Genomic DNA, 15,635 nt, shown 5'->3' with positions numbered 1-15,635 from the left:
GTGAGGACTAAGAGGCCCTCACATCTATAAATGCTGACAATAGTATTCTGTCTGTGGTCCTTGTTTAGATGCTGACCGTCTACACAGCTGAACCAGCCCTTGTGGCCACCTTTATACCATGCTTCTAGAAAGAACCGGTATTCTTCTTCAATCAAGTGGCATAAGAAACAATTGTCGACTTCCAGCCAATAATTGTTATTTCATGGCCAAAAAGCCTCTAAGCCAAAGAGATGAAGTACAAACCTCCAGTTATCAAATAAGCCACAGCAATATCTTAGCTTAAGGAACATGGTCAATATCATCATGTTTGCTTTGAATGGGGAAAGTTGATGGACTTATTATGGGGACTATTTCATAATGTCTGAAGCTAATATTGTTCAGCAACTCTAACTCAGTTTTAAAAATTCTCTCAGCCACTTAAATACATCTAGAGTTTATCATGTTTTGGAGGGTATTTACCAAGTTCCCTAAGAGCTGGAAAATTTTAGGAAGGCATGGGTCATTTATCAGCTGGTCCTCAGCTAGCCTCCAGGGAAGTTCCTTCATTGGAAAACAGAAAATAGGTACCCAGGCCACAAGATTCTAAATGAACATTACAACTAGCAAGCCAAAGTGGCTGGAGCTTGAATGCAAGTCTAACTAAATCCATGAGCTTCTAAATTTTCACCCAATTCTTTATTTTTATTCTGGCTACTGGACTATTTCCAACAAACATGTGGGTCATGTTCTATTTGATGGCACTGCCCTCATACCTAATAAGAGCTAGCTCCCTGAGCTGAGGGAACAATCCATAAATATCAGGAGGAGTTTGTCTATAGTGGTACAGGAAGGTGGCCATCTCAGGTTATAGATGCCCTAGCATGCCTGCCACCTTTGGCATTCTGGTCTGTTCCCTGGAAGGCTCTATTATGACAACTTCCCACCCCCCCCCCAACCCATTCAAAAGAAAATGCCAAGGTTTCTTAGCAGACTCAGGCCATCATTCTATATTGTTCCAAGAGACCTTCAGAGATCAGAAGGAGAATGAGATCATTGAAAAAGGTAGCAGTCTCATCCTGAGCAAATTTGGAGGCTTAATGCTATCAACTGACCTGGCACAGTAGGTAGAAATATAAAGTTATGTCGTTGACATCAACATCAAATACTATCACATGTGGAATTTAAAAAAGACAATGAACTTCTTTGCAGAATAGGTACTGACTCTACAGACTTTGAAAAACTTAGGGTTTCCAAATGAGACAGGTTGGGGGGGTGGGGGATGCACGGAGGGTTTGGGATAGAAATGCTATTAAAATTTGGTTGTGATGATCATTGTACAACTATAGATGAAATAGAATTCATTGAGTAATAAAATTATTAAAATACTGAATGGATTAAATAAACCACATCTGAAGACTATACCTAGCCTACCACCATGGGACTTCTCTACAATTTAAACTTTAAAAACAAAACAACCCACATTTCCAGCCTCTGGATAAAGCTATTCTGGGCCAAAATATGGATGTCATTCTTGCCTGGCAACGATTGACACATGTTGAGTAGCAGCTGCCTACAGCCATATGTGGTCCTTTTCTATTGTGCTTACCAAGTAATCCCAGACTTAACATAAAAACTATAGTATGCGGTGGCTGTGTTCAGGGTAACAGATGCAGGCATAGGTTAGCTACAGTGTTCGAGGGTCTCTCCTAAGGTTACAATCAAGGCAGTCAGGGATGCATTTTCCTTTCATTAAGTCTCAAATCTGAAGAATGGATGTGTGTACATGCCTAACAGAAGGACTCTTGTAGAACAGAAATTATCACAATTGTAACTCAATTATATTTCAATGAACCTTTGAAAAGTGAAAAGAAATAAAGCCAAGAAGTGAGACGGCAATATGCTTTTGAGTTTACTCATATAGATGTTGGAGCCCTCAGTGTGTCTACTTCCAAGCTCACATGGCTGATATTAACCTTGACTTCCTCACAGCTCAAGGGAAGGGTTTAAGGAGGAGAGAAAAGGATTCCAGGGCTTGCCCCCGAGAAATGAGGATTACTGGAGCATCTCCCTGGATGCCTCTGCCACGTAGGCCATGCTCTCTCTCACTTCCATACTGTCTCTTGGCTTATTTACTCAGTGCCATACCCTAGATCTGAGTTCGGACACTTTCAAGGAATATCCCAGTATTCATCTGTGAGAAGGGACAAAGCCTAAAGGAGACTGTGCTTTAGATAAAGGGTCTGAAATGATTCAGAACATGGGCTAGGAGTTGATTCTCCCCCATTACACTAACAGAGCTTTCCAGAACCCCGTGGCCCATGACAACAAACTTGAGAACAGATTTCACTCTCTGGGTGGTGGCTACTATTGAGAAACAGACTTCATTTAAGAGATCCTTTCCCTTAGGAAACTTTTGTGGTACCCACACAATGGCCCACATGGCCCCTGGTAGGCCTCCATGTTTCCATGAGCACCTGTTTCAGGCACTAGGAGTCTTCTCTGGTAGGCTCTTTCCCGCCAAAGGCTCAGGCTCCTACCTGAAGCCTTGTAACAATGCAAGCAAGAGATTAAAGTCCTCCCCCATGATAGGCAGAGCCACTTGGACTCCTGTCCCATGGGTGCTTGAGAATATACAAGTACATGGTCCCACATGAAACAATGTCCCTTCAAACTGAGGACCCTGAAACCAGGGGCCAAGAAAAGCTCTGCTCTGGGAACTGGGGAAAATTCTGGCTTCGTTTTTCTTCCTTGCATAGACTTTTCATCAGTGTGGTAAATACAGAGTAGAAAGATCAAGAGTGGCCTTAAGATGATTATACAACTACATATGTGATAAATTCATTGAATTTAAAAAAAAGTAGCCTTAAGGCAGATGTCCCAGAGTCGGGACCTACCTTTGGCCAATGGCAGGGAAAACATCTTTCATGTAATCCCAACCTCCTGGCAGTAGAAACAGCATGTTGATCTTAGTTTGTACAAGTACAGAAGTGGTATTTGATATCATGTGATCTCATTTATATATGCAATCTTAGAAAAATTATACAAAAGAACTTATTTATAAATACAGAAACAAATTCATGTCTCAAAACCAATCTTATCGTTATGTTACCATAGGTAGGACCGCTGAGGGGAGGGGAGAATTGGGAAGATGGGAATAACATACCTACTACTGTACACAATAGATAATGAGAACCTACTCTATACCAGAGGAAAATCTACAACAGTTTGTAATAATCTATATGGGAAAAAAGATTATAGGTATGACTGATTTATTTGCCATACACCTGAAACTGATACGATACCATAAGTCAATTATACTGCAATAAAAATTTTTAAAAAGCAGTATTTGAGAGGAACACAGACCATACTGTAAAAGTGTGCTCTAAAATGGTCCCAAATCCCTACAGATTTTTTTTCCTGAAATAGTTTGATTCCCTAATTTTAAGTAGGTTAAGAGAATAGAAAGGGATTGTCTCCTGCTCTTCTATGAATCTCCAAGTCCTACTTGGAATAAAACTCATTCTAGTTCCCCTGTGGCTTCCATCTCACTTGCCAGCATCTTGTTACTAATACTGATTCCATGGTGGGGCTCTGTAGGAAAGGCTTGCCACTCAGGAGGGAAGATAAGCTGAGCACATCCCTGTGTGAGAGCAGGCCCAGAGACTGGAGGAAGGTCATGGTCAGAGTCACTAGAAATGGAGGACTTGGAAATGGACTCAAGATTAGACAAGATCTAAGAAATAGCATATGGATATACAAAATACATTTTCACATCTAGTAACCCTCACAGTAAATTGCCCAACTACACAAAACACCGCTTTCCAAAGAAAGTCCAGTCACTGTTCCCTCTGAATGCCAAGCCACTCAGGCAATAGTTGAGCCCCCAGAATGACAGAATCGTTAAAGCTGGTCAACCTACCACTTGGCAGTAAGTGGACTACCTTAACTACAGGGAGCCCCTTCCATTAGAGCAGAGACATCTATTAAGCTTCCCATGATGGATACCTCATCTTGGCCTGGGTCTGTCTATCCTGCAGTAGAGTCTCAAAAAGAACCATTCTCTGCGGGCTTCTGCAATGTTCCACCCACAAGTATGTCATCCCAAAGGCAATGCAACTAACCAGTGACCCCTGGTTGTGTCATAAAACATTAATGCCATTCAGAAGCAGCTGGTCTTTAAGCAGAAAGTTGATAAAGCCTTCAGATAGCATAGTGGATGCACTAACTCAGTTCACAGGCTGTAAGTGAGGACCTTCCTTTAGGAAGCAAACTTTACATATAGGAGACATGCTGTTGTATCCCTAGTTGAAAGACCCTTTGGGTCCAGGCAGTAGGAGGTAAAACTTTGACCTGTCATCCATCACTCCAAGTGACACACTGGGTCATTTCATGAGTCAGCCACGTTGCAGGCATTCTCTGTTCAGCAAGAGGTTGGGCTACTTTGACAAGGTGGGAGCGAGGAAGATGTGTATTGAACCCAGGTGATCCACTTGACTATTTCCTCAGTCTGCCTTCCCTCGCCTCACTCTAACTCAGGGACGGACAGCAGCTGAGGCTTAAAAAGGGTCTATTACTGAGCACTGATACTCCACGGATGATGGTTAGGGTCATATCACCACACAACCAGACATCTGAGGAGGTGGTAGCCAAGAGTAAAGAGAAGTTTGAGTGCAAAAGGGGGAAGATGGGCAGCAGCAGCTGCGACCCAAGGTCAACTCCAGCAAGGGGAGCTGTATCTCACCCCACTCACACTCTTGGAAAGAAAGGCTGATGGGAACTGTAATGTCCCAGCTCTGTGCCCCTGGGTAGAGAAGTGGGCACAAGGGGCAGACTATGGTGCCATTAGAGCCACACCTCCCATGACTGTTTCCAACCAAGAACCAAGTGCAGAACGGGCTCTGGGGAAGGTGCCTCCCTGGGAGACCTGGTCCCCTCTGAAGGGTGATGTCTGGTCCTAGTTGCCAAGGCGCTTAGAACTCCACCACGGTCTAGCTCACTCCTATCCAATGTTTCTTCCTTCTCTCCTTCACAGGTGAGACCATCATTGTGGCTGATGTCTCCTCCAGATACTCCAGTTCCCTCTGAATTTCCTTTGCAAGCCTGTTTCTCATCACAAAGAAATTGTTCCAATAGTAATCCTACCTTGCCATCTGCGTCTCAGGAAATGTAAATCTTTTTTTTGAATACCAAGTATAAGACACCCTATATCTGAAAATATGATGCCTGAAGATACCCCAAAGCTACTCCTTTCAGAGGGGGGATGACCATCCAGGCAGAGGAGAAGGCAGGGGTAGTTCCTGGATTAATTCATCACTGACTTTCCATTTTCCATTTATCCCATACAGAGGAGATGCCTGAGATAAGGCTACTCCTCCTAAGGTCATCAAGGATTAAGGATTAGGAGATAGAACAAATATCTGCCAAGTCTCCTCCTCACATCGTCTCATGTCCAGTTCATTCGGATTCTTTCGTGCTTGTCTCATTCTACCACGTGACATTTCTTTTTCCTATTGACTAAAACGAACTCACAACCATCTTACATGTAACTATTGACATACGGCAGCCCTCAGTATCTTCAGCTACAAAGAGGAGATGACTGAGCACCTGAAATTTAAGTGGATAGAGGGACCCAGGACTCAAATCTTTTTTTGATTGGAGGTTCACTGGGTCCAGGCTGACTGCTGCCTGGGCAACTCTATGCCAACAATTGCAGCACGAGAGCTGCTGTTAATAACCATAACATCGTTAATCCTATAAACCGGTTTTCATACGAAATTCACAACTATGAATAAAATCAGTTTAATACCCACATCTAAGGTGCTCCATTGAACAATATCACTTAGGACGTTTGTTCTTATAGCTAACAGAAAACTCGTATTCTCACTTCCTTGAGGCAGGAATACATTGGCTTACAAAGAGTCAAGGTGGTTGTCCCCTGAGGCTGGATGGAGAGGTCTGTTTTTACCGAGAATCAGATGTCTGTCTTTCCTCCCCCTCCTGCACCCTCAGTGGTCTTTCACATTCACTCCTCAGGATTCACACGGGGACCCACTCAAGACCCCTACTCCCACCTTCTGGGAAGGCTCTCCACTCACGACTCTAGGCTTCACTATCATTTCAATTATTTCTTCCCAAAGACCTTCTCAAACAATGTGCTCCTCTTTCCAGCAGTGAGACAGCATGTCTATACCTGAATTAGTCGCTGTAAATAGCATATGGGGAGGGAAATGGGATGCCCAAAAGAGCAGAAGCCACTCAGGGCCTATGACTGAGATTGGCTGAGATGAGAGGGAAACCAGGGAACACACGATTCCCTAAAACAAAGTCCGGGGTATGTGGGACTGATAATGTGGGAAGAAATGATGAAGAAAGATCTGTGACTTTCTTCACTAAAACGCCAGCTCAGTAGGACTTCCAAGTTCACATATACTACCTCTGAGAACCTCACCCTAAAAATCCCACTTTTGACTTTGACATTAAGTATCATTTGAGACATGTTAGCACCCCTGATTAAGGGAAAGGAGACCCCCCCAAAAAATCTTAACTACCATCTGGTATTGATTTGCCTACTCAACGACCTAAGGTTCATTATTGTGATTTGTAAGATGACTTTGAGGTATTCTACTTCAGCAACAGCACCTGAGACAGGAAGTTATGGGTGCACTACAATAGTTACTGTGGCTAGTCATCTGCATGACCCCCAAAATGACCCATTATCAAAAGCTGCAAGACATCTAAGGCAGAACAGGGCTTGCATTGCATTTCTAGTACTTCTCCCTACTAGACTTCCAGCCCGCACCACTTCTGCAGAAGACTTATTGACGTGAAGCCTATGACACAAGGGAATCAGGCATATAGGCAATAGGGAAGTGCTTAATTCCAAGTACAGTTGGGATCAGGAACCATTAAACCAGCTGATTACCTCCCTTCCAGGGGGTGGAACAAAACAAAATATTCAACCCCACCTGCACACATAAGCAGATTTTCAACCCTCTCTTGGGGATTCAGAAGTTGGCGGCACAATCCTACATTTCTTACTTTTCAGGCTCTATCCCAATGTTTGTAGCTATGTCCACACCACAGGGCCCCCAGTAAGAGACAGGAGGGCCAAGACAAGGGCCAGAGAGGACAGATAGCTCAGGCAGAAGTAGAGACAGAGGCACAACAGGTACAACTCATAGCTGAGGTCTCTTCCTCCACCCTGCCCGGGTACCAAGGGATCTCCCCCGAACCCTCCGAGGCAGGGCCTAGGAGTTGCCCTCAGGCCTCAGTCTCTCCAGTCCACAAGAACAGGGAAGGAGAACTTCTCCCTGACCCTGAGGCAAAGTGACATCCCCTGGGGACCCAGCACTGGTGATGTCAGATTCTCTAACCACCTTCAGAGAACGAGCTGCTCATTCATGTGAGCTCATCCCAGTTACACACAATGTGGATATGCCCTTGGAGCAGAGCTCCTTGACTTCTCCCACATAATCTGGTCTCCATCTAAGTTCTGACCAGTGATAACAAGAGCATTCAGTCCAATCATGATGTAATAGAAGCTATGCTGGGAAGAACACTGATGCGTAAAGTTAAATTATTTTGAAAGGCAACTATTGCCTTTTTTTAAATTCTTCATGTATCTTCTATGCCAAGGTTTAGTTTCTGCTGCGGAACAGAGCTCAGACTCTCAGTCATGGAGATCAAGGTGTGATCAAAAGGGTAGAAAAAGGCTCCACTTTCTACTGCCACATGCAAGGAGGTTGGAGGCTATTACTCAGTCCCAAAAACCAGTAAGATACTGAGAATAAAAGGAGAAAAAAAAAGAATTCTTCCTGGATGCTTGTAAGAGGGGAAGGTACAAGGCAAACTGCTGCCCCCAAGATTGGAGAGACAGACAGGTAAATACAGGGAGTCCCTGCTTACAAGTGCAGACAGAACTCAAGTGGAAACCACAGGGGAACCAGCAGGAGGGGAAGGAAATCTTAGCTACACCTGACCAATCCTGTATGTTGAGTGCAGACATACTTAAGGTTTAAAAACTCCAAGGGGATGCAGCCATAAGGACCCCCACAGTATCCCCTGTAGGACCTCCACTAGGTTCCTCCAGCAAAGTCTGAGAAGAATGTGCTCTTGTGTCTGGCAGGGAAAGGAGAAGAGGAAACATTTAAAAGAGGCCAGAGCACCATGTAAAGATCAAGAGTGACCTTAAAGCAGACAGGAGTTACCTTTGACCAAAGGTAGAAAAAGCACATCTTCCTTGTTGTCCAAACCACCTGACACGAGGAACAGCACATCTCAGTCAATTTGTACAAGCTACAGAAGCAACAGCCGAGAGGAACACAGACCATTCTGGGTAAGTGCGTTCTAAAAGGGTCCCCAAAACTAGAACCCATCAATTTGTTTCTCTTGCAATTGTTTTACTCCCAACATTAAGAGAACGGAAGTTGATAGTATCCTCCTTGGGATAGAACGAACACAAGCTCCCCAGTGGCTCCTGTCCCACTTGTCAACATCCTGTTCCTAACACTGATTCCATGGTGGGGGCTCTCTAGGAAAGGCTTGGCCCTCAGGAGGAAAGCTGAGCTGACCACATCCCTGGGTAAGAACAGGCCACAGCCTAAAGAGCAATGTCATGGTCAGAGTCACTAGACACGTAGGACACGGAGATGAAGAAGATCTGGGAGCCCAAGAAAGAGCTCTTTGTTCCAGCTGCTGAGTGCTGGCAGCAGTCTCCAGCTGGGATCTCCTTCAGGAGGTGCTTCAGCTCCAAGGAAATGCCCTTCCCCTGAGAGCCCACATCCATTACTAACTGGAGAGGCAGATGACATCAGCCATCCCATGCCACCTGATTTGCTACACACATGGCAATGCCCAGTGGGCCTAATACCAGGGGAGACCCATTGCAGAGCCATCAGAAGTAGAGGGAGTTGTGTTTCCAATCCCATTCCTACCACTGGAACACTCAGAAATAGTGAACTTTCTACCTCTCTTTAATGAGACCAGAAATAACAGGTACACTTTCTACTCATGTCAATTTAATGTTGTATTTAAAACATGCTAGACAAGCAGCTTGATAAAGGCTTCAAATAGCAAACTTTACATATAGGAGACATCTCTATGCTGTTGCATCCCTAGTTGAAAGACCCTTTGGGTCCAGGCAGTAGGAGGTAAAACTTTGACCTGTCATCCATCACTCCAAGTGACACACTGGGTCATTTCATGAGTCAGCCACGTTGCAGGCATTCTCTGTTCAGCAAGAGGTTGGGCTACTTTGACAAGGTGGGAGCGAGGAAGATGTGTATTGAACCCAGGTGATCCACTTGACTATTTCCTCAGTCTGCCTTCCCTCGCCTCACTCTAACTCGGGGACGGACAGCAGCTGAGGCTTAAAAAGGGTCTATTACTGAGCACTGATACTCCACGGATGATGGTTAGGGTCATATCACCACACAACCAGACATCTGAGGAGGTGGTAGCCAAGAGTAAAGAGAAGTTTGAGTGCAAAAGGGGGAAGATGGGCAGCAGCAGCTGCGACCCAAGGTCAACTCCAGCAAGGGGAGCTGTATCTCACCCCACTCACACTCTTGGAAAGAAAGGCTGATGGGAACTGTAATGTCCCAGCTCTGTGCCCCTGGGTAGAGAAGTGGGCACAAGGGGCAGACTATGGTGCCATTAGAGCCACACCTCCCATGACTGTTTCCAACCAAGAACCAAGTGCAGAACGGGCTCTGGGGAAGGTGCCTCCCTGGGAGACCTGGTCCCCTCTGAAGGGTGATGTCTGGTCCTAGTTGCCAAGGCGCTTAGAACTCCACCACGGTCTAGCTCACTCCTATCCAATGTTTCTTCCTTCTCTCCTTCACAGGTGAGACCATCATTGTGGCTGATGTCTCCTCCAGATACTCCAGTTCCCTCTGAATTTCCTTTGCAAGCCTGTTTCTCATCACAAAGAAATTGTTCCAATAGTAATCCTACCTTGCCATCTGCATCTCAGGAAATGTAAACTCAAAGTATAATCATGTAGATCCCCCTAAAATCTTTTTTTTTGAATACCAAGTATAAGACACCCTATATCTGAAAACATGATGCCTGAAGATATTCCAAAGCTACTTAAGAAGGGGGATGACCATTCAAGCAGAGAAGGCAGGGGTAGTTCCTAGACTACCTCATCACTGGGGCTTTCCATTTATCCCATACAGATGAGATGCCTGAGATAAGGATACTCCTTCTCCTAAGGTCATCAAGGATAAGGATTAGGAGATAGGGCAAATATCTGCCAAGCTTCCTCCTCACATTCATCTCCAGTTCACTTGGATTCTTCTATTCTTATTTCCTCCTGTTTTACCATATTCCAATTTATTTTCCTATTAACTAAAATGAACTCACAACCATCCCAGACATAGCTATCAACATATGTCAGCCATCAGTAGCTTCATCCACTACAAAGAGGCAGATCACTGAGCATCTGAAATTTAAGCGGATAGAGGGACCCAGCCTGACCAGGGAGGCCAGGACTCAGATCTGTTTCACTGGATTGGAGGCTTAATGATTCCAGGCTGACTTATCCAGGCAACTCTGCAGCCAGTGCTAGCACAAGGGCTGGTGTTACTAATCTTGCCATCACTCAGCTAGTTCTATTTAGCATTATGTTCTATTTTACCTTTTTCCCTTCCTTCCTTAAAGTTTCATCATTTCTAGACTGAAGTCCCAGAATCACTGGTGGCTAAGTTTCTAGATCTGTATTATTCCTGACAGATGGTTTCCAACGTACTATTACCATGTCTTTTTAAAAATGGCATCTATGTTAGTAAACGCAATTACAACAGGATAGCAGAATGGATATAGGCATTTTTATACTGGCCTTGGAATAGGTTTTTCTAGACCCCAACTTGGGGGCCTTTTCTTTGTCCTCCAGCCCCAGGGCTCCTTGACTTCTCCCACAAAATCTGGTCTTCCTCTCAGTCCACGACTAATGAGAACAAGAGCATTCAGTCCAATCATGTTATAAGTGATGTTCCACTTACCAGAACAGTCTCCAAATATAAAGTCAAGAATTTTTAAAGACAACCGACTATGGCCTCTATCATTCTTCACATTTCTACTATGCCAAGGATTAATTCCTCTGAGGAACATTAAGATTAAACTTTCAGTCATGGAGAGCAAGAAGGTAGTATTCAAATGGAGAAAAAGGGTCTCCTGTGTTCTACTGACACATTCAAGGATGTTGAGGTGGCCACTCAGTCCTAAAAAACAGTAAAATACTAAAAAAGCAAAGAAAAAAAATTCTCCATAGTACCTGCCAGACGGTACAAGGCAGACTGCTGCCCCAGAGACTGACAAGACAAATACAGAGAGTCTATGCACTTGGAAGCCAACTCAAGAGGAAAACATATGGGGAACCACTGGGCTAGGGCAACCTGAGTTATACTTAATTGCTGGATGTTCAGTGCAGACATATCAGATTTTATAACTCCACTGGGGATCCAGCCATAGCCCCCCCCCGCCCGATATCATCCAGTTTCCTTGTAGCACCTCAAATGCTCAACATTTTCACATCAAGTCAGAAAAACCTGTTCTTTTGTGTGGCAGGAAAGGGAGGAGAGAAAGTATTTAAGAGAGACCAGGGCATTCCAGGGTTACCAAATAAAAGTACTGAAGAAAAAAATCTCTTTACATTTTATCTATTATCCTCCTCCTTTCTGTCAATACACTACCCTCATGTTTTCACAAGTGCAGAACCAAAATAACAGATTCCTCACTTGGAACAAGTTCTCCAGAGAAAAAAATCTATTCTCAATGGGCAAAATATTTTTTCATTGGAATTCAGGGTAGAACAGAATTCCCTGGGTATGTCTGCAACAAAAGCATGTCTCTTACAACTTCAATAACACTGAGTATTGAATATAGAAGACAGTATTGAAACCTTAAATACTATCAAGAAAATATGATCCAAAGATGCCAAAAGGAAAACAGAACTGACTTTCAAGAATAAGTCCACAAGCATTCACAGACCCAAACTGCTCCAACAAGCCCGCCCTTTAGAATCTACTACAGAACAAGTTTTTGGAGCAACCAAAATGATTGATGAGATCTAGTGTTTATACTACAAATGGTCTAAGATGCACAATGGTGGCCCTTATGATTTTGACATTATGAAGGTGCCAACACCATATTCATTAGGTAGAAAACACATCCCTAGAGTGAATGAACCACTTTCTCTGGGACCAGGCAGAAAAACGTGAAAATATTCAACACACCCTGAAGTTGTAAGTCAGTCCATTAACTGCACCCACATCCCAGAACAGATGAGGTCATATCCTGTTGATAAGGACAAACATGTGAACCTGACCCTACCAGATCCACACACTCTAGGCTCTGGAAAACATGAACATGTACCCACTCCTATTATTTCCTAGAGAACCTCACTTGGAGGTTAAGGCAGAAGCTTCCCCACCAGTAAAGACAGGATGAGCCCTAGATTAATTGGGTGGGATCTTCCTGAGAAGTTCTTCCTCAAGTGCAACTGGGTCCTCTGTGCTCAGCACATTTGGATACTGTATTTCTTGTCTGTGCCTCACTATAATCCAAAGTCCTAGATTTTTTGCTTCATGCCCATGTGTGATATGACTCAGCTGGTTTCTAGTCAACTTTTCAATATCTGCAATATTATCACAGCCATCAAGTCATATACCAAGCTGGAGAAGTCATTTGATATTTTGCCCATGAGAACTGAAATAGTGGATTCATAAACAAGAGATAGAAATAGGATGGCTCCTCCACCATTACACTCTGATTCACTAGGCGATGAGGGTTTCCTGTCCGCCCACCTCCAGGCTCTTCAGGATTTGTGGTTCTGACATCTCCCACCCTCAGAGAGGACGACTTCCACCAGAAAGTCTAGGATGGGTTCCAGAGATCTAAAGCAGCAGTTAGTAATGCAAGGCTCCTCAGGATGGTAGGTTAGTAGACCAATGGAGGAGGTCATCATATGGCAGAGATGGCTGACCTTGATGAACACCATAAAGTATAGGTTTATGCTACAAAAGGGACCATGGATAGACTAGTTGGTTGACTGGCTGCCCTAAGTGACACTGGGTGGTCCCAAGTACACTTATTGCTACAACCATCACATGACTATTACAAGGTAGCCAGCTGTTGCATACCCATAAAAGATATGGGCATCTGTGTTCCCGTCTGCACAAGCATCTAGGACAGCAGTGGTACTGGCAGAGGACAAAGAGGACTATAGAATGGGTACATAAAGAGGGAGGTTAATATCTACTGCAGTCTAGGGACTCACTGCAGATGTGGGAATACTGTCTTGTCACACGAATCATCTTATTGTACATTTCCTCATATAGGTCAACTCTTAAGATAGTGACCAGTCAAGACAAGTGATCTCAGTATGGATGGGCCATGAGCATTTACAAATGTGTACCAAACAGACTGAAAACACACTAGCTGATCTTGCTTCTCTGTTCAGGCCAGATAAACTTATAGGCATTTCCTCATGCCAATGGTTTCCCTTGTGTCTGTTCTCCTCCCACAGGTCCATGCTGTTCAGGAGAGGTCAACAGTTCCCGAGTATGTGCCCCAGAAAGAACCTTCAGCTAGTGAGGGGCACTCGTAGGTGGCCTTGCCTTTCAGAGTCTGCTGAGATCATTCCTCAGAATTGTCCCACCAGAGGGTCCTCAGCCCAGTTGGCTCAAGGTGCCCACACTGCTCACAACCCACCTCATGTACGGTTAGTGGTTGGCCTGCTTCCCTGTCTTACTCCCTAATTCTGTTTCCTGACATCACTTCCCCAGGAATTTACTTGCACTCAAATTCTTGTCTCCTGGTTGCTTCTTAGGAAAACCAAGTTAGGCAGGAGTGAATCTAAAGTGACTGATTTTAAAGTTTTTACCCAGATAGGACTCAAGTGATTGACATATATAACAGAGACCCAAGGGTAGAGTTTAGATAGAGAGATCATGCTGTTTTCCTCATACATTATTTATCAGGAGCATTTAGACACACACTAGACCTGACCCGCCTGCTTCTTATCTTAGTGATTAGTCTCACAACTTAATAGAAAAAGGCTTTTGAACACTGAAGCTCAAGAAAAGAAAACTGATGTAAGCAGAAATACCACTCCATCCAGAGAACATGAATACTGAAGAATATAAAGCTAAGGAGAGAAACATGGTCAGGCCACAGGAGATAATGGAAGCACTTTAAGTCCAATTATTCTGTCTGTAGCCCCATTTAGTAGGAAACTTCAAATCCTATAGCTCCTTCAGTTGCAACCTGATAGAAAATGTGGGCAGTTTATGGAAACACCTTTTCCCAAGAGTAACCATCACTCACTGGTTCTCAGATCTGTCCCTTTCAGTCTCCATGTCTATGAGCGCTTGGTGCCCTCATGTTGTGCATCTATTGTGGTACAAGTGTCTTGGGCATGGTGGACCACATTCAATGACTCCATTCATGAGTATCTGTCCTTTTATAGGTGAAGGATGAGCAAGTGTTGATCATTAATGTTATCCCCTGGCCTTACACAGAACATATAAGCAAAAGAAAATTACTTGGTTAAAAATGCTGAGCGGATCAAACCAATCATATCTGAAGACCTCACCTCACCTGCCACCTCTCCACAACTTAAACTTCAAAAAGTCATTATTTCCTGCCTCTTCTGGGCCACCAGCGTGGTTATCATTCCTGCCTGGCAATGATTGGCCACATGAGTACCATCTGCCATTAGTCACATGTTCCATTGCTGCTTACCAAGTTTAAGTCCAAACTTAGCAAACACACAATGAGGAGATACATGGTGGCTGTTTTACGAGGGAGGGATGTAGGCACAGCTTGGCTGCACGTATTTGAGGGTCTCTCCTAAGGATACCATCAAGGAGATCAGGGATGACTTTTCATTTGAAGCGTCCACAGGTGAGCAAAAGATCTGCTGTTGACTTTACTCATATGGATGTTGGCAGATCTTGCATGTCTACTTCCAAACTCACCTTTACTTCCTTCACAGCTCAAAAGAAGGGTTTAAAAAGGAGACAAGGCAATGACTCTAGGGCTTGACGCCCCCCCCAGAAGTAAGGATTACTGGAGCATCTCCCTGGATGCCTCTGCCACGTAGGCCATGGTCTCTCACTCACCAGGACCCACCACTTGCATACTGTCTCTTGGCTTATTTATTCCATGCCATACCGTAGACACCCAAGTTGTGACACATTTGAGGAGTATCCCAATATTCATCCCTGAGAAGGCACAAAGTCTAAAGGAGACCATACTTTAAAGGTCTGAAATGATTCAGAACATGGGCTAGGTGGTTCTTCATTACATCAGAGCTTTCCAGAACTCCATGGCCATGACAACATTAAACTCAGGAGCAGACTTCTCTGGAAGGCAGTTACTCTTGCGGGGTGGGGCGGGGGAGAAAAATCAGACTTCATTTAAAAGATCCTTCCCCTTAGGAAACTCTTCTGGTACCCACACACAGCCCACATGTCCCCTGGCAGACCTCCAGCCTTCAATGAGAGACTGTTGCAGGCACTAGGAGCACTGGTAAGCCCTTTTCTGAAGGTTCAGGCTCCTTCCTGAAGACTTGTAATAATGCAAACAAGAGGTTAAAGTCCTGCCCCCACAATGGGCAGAGTCACTTGGACTCCTGTCCCATTGGTGCTTGA

The sequence above is a fragment of the Phacochoerus africanus genome, chromosome 10, assembly GCF_016906955.1.
Source record: "Phacochoerus africanus isolate WHEZ1 chromosome 10, ROS_Pafr_v1, whole genome shotgun sequence".
Taxonomy (NCBI): Eukaryota; Metazoa; Chordata; class Mammalia; order Artiodactyla; family Suidae; genus Phacochoerus; species Phacochoerus africanus.
Note: the sequence above shows the minus strand (reverse complement) of the source record.